Raw genomic sequence first — 8016 nt, forward strand, 5'->3', positions numbered from 1 at the left:
CAGGATGGGATGCCTCAGGATTCTACAACCATCTGCCTCATGACATAGTACCACCAACGTAACCAGCAGCCTCCACACAAGGCAGAACTTGGTAACAAAGCAGACCATGGGCCAACCACACCTACCAGACTACCCATAGTTTCCAACTTGCCACAAAAGAAGGACAGACAACATATTCAAAGACTTAACAGCTGAAGACTTCATTAACTTGGGAACACAAACAGACATCCAATTATAGGAAACATGGAGAGTCCCAAATAGGATCAAACCAAAGAAGATCACACCAAGACACATTTAAATTAAAACAGCAAAAATTAAATAGAATATATTAAAAGCAGCAAAGGAAAAGCAAAAAGGTACATATATACAAAGGTACTCCCATAAGACTAAGAGGTGACTTTTCAGCAAAAACTCTACAGGCCAGAAGAGAGTGGCATAATATATTTAAAATGATGAAAAGGAAAAACTTACAACAAAGACTGCTCTACCCAAAAAAGCTTTCATCTAGATTAGATGGGAGAGATCAAAAAGTTTTATGGAATAGTAAAAGCCAAAAGGGTTAAGCACTATCAAACTGGTTTTAGATGAAGTATTAAAAGGACATCTCTAAGCAATAAATAAGAGGCCTCAACTAGAAAAATAAATATTACAAAGAGAAAGAACTTATTGGTAAAGGCAAATACACAGTAAAGGTAGGAAATCAACCATGTACAAAGCTAGTAGGAAGGTTATAAGACAAAAGTAGTAAAATCAGCTATATCTGCCACAAGTAGCTAAGGACACGCAAAACAAAAAGATGTAAAACATGATGTCAAAATAGTAATGATTTGGAGAGGGGAGTGGAAATGCATCTGAAATCAAGAGATCAGCAACCTTAAATAATCACATATATATTGAGGGAGAGATTGATATAAATAAAAATTATAGCAACCACAAACCAAAAACTTATAATAGATACACACACACAAATGAGAAAGGAATCCAAACATAACAGTAAAAATGGTTATCGAGTCTCAGGGGAAGAGAAAGACAAAGAAACAATAAAAAGAAGTCAAAAATAAACCAAAAAATTATATTAATTACACACCTATCAATAGTTACCTTAAATGTACATGGACTAAATGTTCCAATAAAAAGAAACATAGCTGAATGGACACAAAAAAATGATCCATCAATATGGCTGCCTATAAGAGACTCACTTCAGATGTAAACCCACACATGGAAGGTAAGAGGGGATAGAAATGGGTATTTCATGCAAAAGGAGATGAAAAGATGGCTAAAGTACCAATACCTATATTAGAAAAAAACCAACTTTAAAACAAAGACTGGGGAGTTCCTGTCAGGGCACAACAGAAACTAATCCAACTAGGAACCATGAGGTTGTGGGTTCAATCTCTGGCTTCACTCAGGGAGTTAAGGATCTGGCATTGCCATGAGCTGTGGTGTAGGTTGCAGGCATGACTTGGATCTGGCATTGCTGTGGCTCTGGTGTAGGATGGCAGCAACAGCTCTGATTAGACCCCTAGCCTGGGAACCTCCATATGCTGCGGGTGCAGCCCTAAAAAGACAAAAAAAAAAAAAAAAAAAAAAAAAAAAGGACTGTAATAGGAAACAACAATGGATATTACATAGTGATTAAGGTATCAATCCAAAAAGAAAACATAGCAATTGGAAATACATATACACCTAACATGGGAGCACTAAACACATAAAGCAAATATTAACAGACATAAAAAGAGAAATTGACAGTAACACACTAATAGTATGATATTTTAATGCCCCACTTACATCAATGGACAAATAATCCAGACGGAAAAGTAATAAGGAAACACAGGCCTTAAAGGACATATCAGACCACATGGACTTAATAGATATACACAGATCATTCTATCTTCAAGCAGCAGAATAAACATATGCACATTCTTTTCAAGCACACATGGAACATTATCCAAGATAGATCACATCCTAGGCCACAAAACAAGTCTGAGTAAATTTAAGAAAACTGAAATTATATCAAGCATCTTTTCCAACCCCATAGAGACTAGACATCAACTATAATAAAAAAAAAAAACTGCATAAAACACAAACCCATGGATGCTAAACAATATGCTGTGAAACAACCAATGGATTACTGAATAAATCAAGGAGGAAATTAAAAAATACAAGGAGACAAAAACAAAAATACAATTACCCAAAATTTATGGGATGCAGGAAAAGCAATTCTAAGAGAAAACTTTATAGAGATACAAGCTTACCTGAGGAAACAAGAAAATAGGAAATAAAAAAAAAAAACCCTCACTTTGCACCTAATGGAGCTAGACAAAGAAGAAAAGCAAAAGCTAAAATTAGTTAAGAGAAATTAGTTAAAAGGATGAAATTGCAAGGATTAGAGTAGAAATGAATAAAATAAAGAATAAAAAACAATAGGAAAGATCAATGAAACTCCGAGCTGGTTCTTTGAAAAGATAAAAAAAATTGATAAACTTCTGCCAAACTCATCAAGAAAAAAAAGAGAGGAGAAAAGGTCAAAATCAACGAATTCAGGAATGAAAAAGGAAATTTTACAACAAACACCAAAGAAATACAAAGAATTATAAGAGATTACTATGAACTATTGTATGCAAAATTTACAACCTGAAAGGCATGATAATCTCCCAAGACTAAACCAGGAAGAAATAGAAAATAAGAACAGACCAATTACCTGTAATTAAATTGAATTACCAATTTAATAAACTCTCAACAAACAAAAGTCCGGGTACAGATGGCTTTACAGACAAATTCTACTAAAATTTAGAGAAGAGTTGACACCATTCTTCTCAAATTATTTCCAAAAATTGCAGTGGAAGGAATGGTTCTGAACTCATTCTGCAAGGTCAGCATCACCCTGATGACAAAACCAGATACAGATATCACAGAATGAGAAATAACAGGTCAATATCACTGATGAACAAGGATGCAAAAAATTAGCAACAAATTATTAGAAAACTGAATTCAACAATATATTAGAAGAATCATATACCATGATTAGAGTGGCATTTATCTCAGGGATGCACAGATGGTCCAATATCTGCACATCAACCAATGTGAAAATACCACATTAACAAATTGAAGAATAAAAATAATATGATACCCTTAATAGATGCAGAAAAAGATTCTGAAAAATTCAACATTCATCTATGATAAAAACTCTAAATAAAGTGGGAACTAACTCCACATAGTAAATGTCACATATGAAAAAACCCAAAGTTAACATCATACTCAATGGAGAAAAGCTGAAAGCATTTCCTCCAATATCAGCAACAGGACAAGAGTGTTCACTCTCACCACTTCAACATATTATTGAAAGTCCCAGAAATCAGACAACAAAAAGAAATAAAGAGCATCCAAACTGGAAAGAAAAAAGTAAAACTGGTGCTATTTGCTGATGACATACTATACACAGAAAATCCTCAAAACACCACCTCAAAAACTATAGCTCATCAATGAACAGGTAAATTTGCAAGACACAAAAGTAATATACAAAAATCAGCTGAATTTTCATGCACTATCCACAAAGAGAGAAATTAAGGAAACAATCTCATTCACCATTGCATCAAAAATAAAATACCTAGGAATTGGAAGTAAAAGAAAGACATGTACTTGAAATAAGACATTGATGAAAGAAATTGAAGATGACCCAAACAGATTGAAATATATATCATTTTCATGGACTGAAAGTAACAACATTGTTAAAGTGACCATATTACCCAAAGCAATCTGCAGACTCAATGTAATCTCTACAAAATATCTATGGTATTTTTTTCACAGAATTAGAAAAAATAACTCTAAAATTTGTATGGAAAGACAAAAGACCCTGAATAGCCAAAACATAGAGCTGGGGGAAACCTGCCCCTTGACCTCAGACTACACTGCAAAGCTACAGTGATCTAAACAGTATGGTACTGGCAGAAAACCAGACACATCAACCAATGAAACAGAAAAGAGAGGAGTTTCCATCATGGCACAGTGGAAACAAATCTAACTAGGAACGATGAGTTTGCAAATTCAATCCCTGGCCTCACTCAGTGGATCCAGCATTGCCATGAGCTGTGGTATAGGTCAGAGACACAGCTTGGATCTGGCATTGCTGTGGCTCTGGTGTAAGCCAGCAGCAACAGCTCTGTTTAGACCCCAGGCCCCCTAGCCTGGGAACCTCCATATGCTTCAAGTGTGGCCCTAAAAGGTCAAAAGCCAAAAAAAAAAAAAAAAACACACAGACAAGAGAGCCAAGAAATAAACTCAGATATTTATGGTCAATTAATCTATAATAAATGTTGCAAGGATATACAATGGAGAAAAGACAGTCTCTTCAGTATGTGGTGCTAGGAAAACTAATAGTTACAAACAAAATAATGAAATCAGAAAATTTTCTTACACCATATACAAAAATAAACTCTAAATGTATTAAAGACTAAATGCAAGACCAGATACATAAAATTCCAAGAGGAAAACATAGAAAAGTCTTTGACATAAATCACAGCAATATTTTTTTTTGTCTCATAAAGCAAAGGAAAAAAAGCAAAAATAAACCAATGGGATCTAACTAAAATTTAAATCTTCTGCACAGCAAAGGAAACCATCAACAAGATGAAAAGATAACCTGTTCAATGTGAGGGATATCTGCAAATAAGATGACAATAAGAGTCTAATATACAACATATATAAACAGCTCATATAACTCAACATTAAAAAAACCAAACAACCCAATTAAAAAATGGGCAGAAGACCTGAAGAAATATTTTTGCAAAGAGATATGCAGATGGCCAACCAGCCCATGAAAAAATGCTCAACATTGCAATCATTAGGGAAATGCAAATCAAAACCACGAGATACCACCTCTCACCTGTCAGTATAATTATCATCAAAAGATCGCAAACAGTAAATGTTGGCAAGGATATAGACTAATGGGAACCCTTGAACACCGTGGGAATTTAAATTGATGAAGTCACCAAGGAAAACAGTACAAAGGGTCCTCAAAAACTAAAAATAGTAATTCTACTTCTGGATGTATATCCAAAGAATTTGAAACACTAATTTAAAAAGCTATATGTAACCAAATGTTCAAAGCAGCATTATTTACAATAGCCAAAATATGTAAGTAACCTAAGTGTCTAATGAGCAGAGCAATGAATAAAGAGGAAGTGGTGTATAATATATATATATATATATATATATATTATACAGTATACATAAACACATACACATACAATGGAATATTGCCCAGCCATAAAAAGAATGCACTTTGGCCTTTTGCAACAACATGGATGGACCTGGAGAGTATCATATTTAGTTTAATATGTCATAAAATGACAAATATGGTATGTTATCACATATGCGGAATCTATAAAAAATAAAACAAATGAGTGGATACAGCAAAACAGAAACAAACTCACAGACAGAACAAACATATGGTTACTAGGGAAGAGAGGGAAGAGGGAATAGGCAAGACAGGGATAGGAGAGGCTAGATAGGGATAGGTAATTAAAAGGTAAAGCCTACTATGTATAAAATAAACAAGCTATAAGGATACATTGTACAGTACAAGGAATATCACCAATACTTGATAACTTTAAATGAAGTATAATCTATAAAAAATTTTAATCACCCTGTTGTACACCTGGACTAATATAATATTGTAAAACAGCTCTACTTCAATTAAAAAAAAAAAAGTTTAAGGGTCAAAGTGAAAGCATTCTCTACATTTTTCACTAATGTTTGATCATGATATCTTAGTTCCCCTGGCTGTTCTAGCGATCCTAAAAGTATGACTCTTCTCCGGACTAGAAGAAAAATTAAGACATCCATTTTCCACATTAACTGTTTTTGTTTGTCTGTGTCCCTTGCCTGTTCCAAGTTGAGCAACACACTTGAATTCTAGAATCAAAGAGTTTTTTAACTCACAAGTATTTTGATTTCCTTTCCATAATGGACAGAGAGTTGCGTATGGAAACACATTGGCAGCTATGTGGCTTAAGCTACTTCCACAAACCGAATGGACAAATGGTTTTAACCAAATAAGTATTTCCAAGTGAACATAAAGTAGATGGCTTGCCAGAGTTCAAATTCTGTAAAATGAGGCTCTTCTATGAATTATTACCCACACTCTTGATTGAATAGGTCTAAAAAAAAAGAAAAAGAAAAGAAAAATATGTCTTGTTTACATTTCTGATTAGAAAAATCTGAAATCTCCTTTTCTATAGTGATATCTTTGCCATGCAAGTGAAATGAGAGGTTGACGATCGAAGGTCCAGGGGAAAAGAAAAAGCAGCATTTCCTGAGAACAATTATTTTACTAAAATACCATCTTCTCTTCTCTGAAGCCTTTCAGTGAGGCCCATGAATTAGTCCAGCTGCACAACCCCCTTACTTCCTATCTAGTGCAAAGTGATCTGAGTTTGACTGCATTGCTTTGCACTTGAGAAACTCTAATTGTTTCCCGTATGTTCAGAATTTCATATTTGAAAAACTTCTGTTTTTCCCACTCTTTATCCATTTAATTAGACATCATTAGCAACTTAAGCATTGAAGTATAATGAATTCCTGGGAGAAACAGATTCTATATTTTTCAGTCATCCTCTGGGCAGTTTTTCTGCTCCACTGACCTTTTATTATACTGCCACTTGGAATAGCCACCACTTTTATTATACTGTCACTTGGAAAAGCACCACTAGAGTGTTCTTGGCTAGCTATCTTACATGCACTGTCTTGAATCTTCACCAAAAATTTGTACCAAGGAATTCAGTATGACTCTGATTGTACAAGTAAGAACAAAAGCTCATACTGTTTCACTAGTTAAATATTATGAAGCTCATAAGTAAAAAACCTTAAACCTAAATGTGCCTCTAAATGTTAACAGACACATCATTTACCCCCTTCATAATCAGAGACGGAAAAGGAATTGTCTATTGAAGACTGGATACACTTCATTGTTTTAGACTGAGTCCTCTGCATTGGAGTGTTGGAATGTAACACTTTTCAGCATCACTCTGCAATTGCTGACTTTAAAAGACATCTCAGAAACATAAAACCCACTTGCAAATACAGTTTATGCTATCCCATCTTCCACGCCAGAGAGTACAATGACCCACACATGATTTGTCCCATTTCCTAAAGGTGAGATTAATTTGAGAAGAGACAAAAAGAAATCCTGACAGGGAAAAATAACCACCACCGCAGAACAAACCAGGCCACTTAATCTGAATTCAGAGGTTCTGGCTAGTTCAAACAGCTAATAAAGAAAATGGGAAGAATACAATTTGCAGCAATTTTGCAAAAGAGGGAAAAAAAAACCTTACTTTACAAATAGCTCTAGCTTCATATCTAGCCAAGCAAGCAGCAAGGCAGAGGCAGATAATAATGTGATTACTCTGGTAATGATATGCATTAGATACATTATGGGAAACAATAATGCTCCCTACTGAATGCAGTCAATCCAGTTATTGATTTTTCTTAATGTTAAAAGCGCTACTCTAAAACTAGAAAGAGATATCCTTTATTTATTCTCTTTCCCTTTCGGTTTCCAAGTCCATAGATCCTTTGATGCAGAGAAGTATACCAAGATAATGGAGTAATGTATATCTAATCTGACACCTGCTGGGCCAGGCTAATGTTTCAGATAAAAATTGCTAGGATACTGCTGCTCATGGAAAAAGCAAAGTATGACAGGAAAAAAAGAAATCTGAACTTTCCTTTCATTTTTGTCTAGTTTTTTTTCCTAAAACCCCCTTGCATACCAAGCATATTTTTCTTTCAAATCATAATGGAACATATTGATAAGTCCACAGATCAGGTGAAGCAGTGGGAGGCAGTATCAGGGGGGATGTGTACATTAAAATGTTCTCTCCAGAATACAGGTTTCATCTATTTAAGCTTTCAATTCATTATCGTTGTATAGAAAATAGGTACATATATGTCCCTGGATATATTTCCTTTTTATCTTTTACAACTACAGTTTAAGTCACTTTCCCTTACTCACAC

The sequence above is a fragment of the Sus scrofa genome, chromosome 1, assembly GCF_054392235.1.
Source record: "Sus scrofa isolate SSC_HxYL_T2T_F1_AM1 chromosome 1, Sscrofa_HxYL_maternal_Yorkshire_Landrace_v2.0, whole genome shotgun sequence".
Classification (NCBI taxonomy): domain Eukaryota; kingdom Metazoa; phylum Chordata; class Mammalia; order Artiodactyla; family Suidae; genus Sus; species Sus scrofa.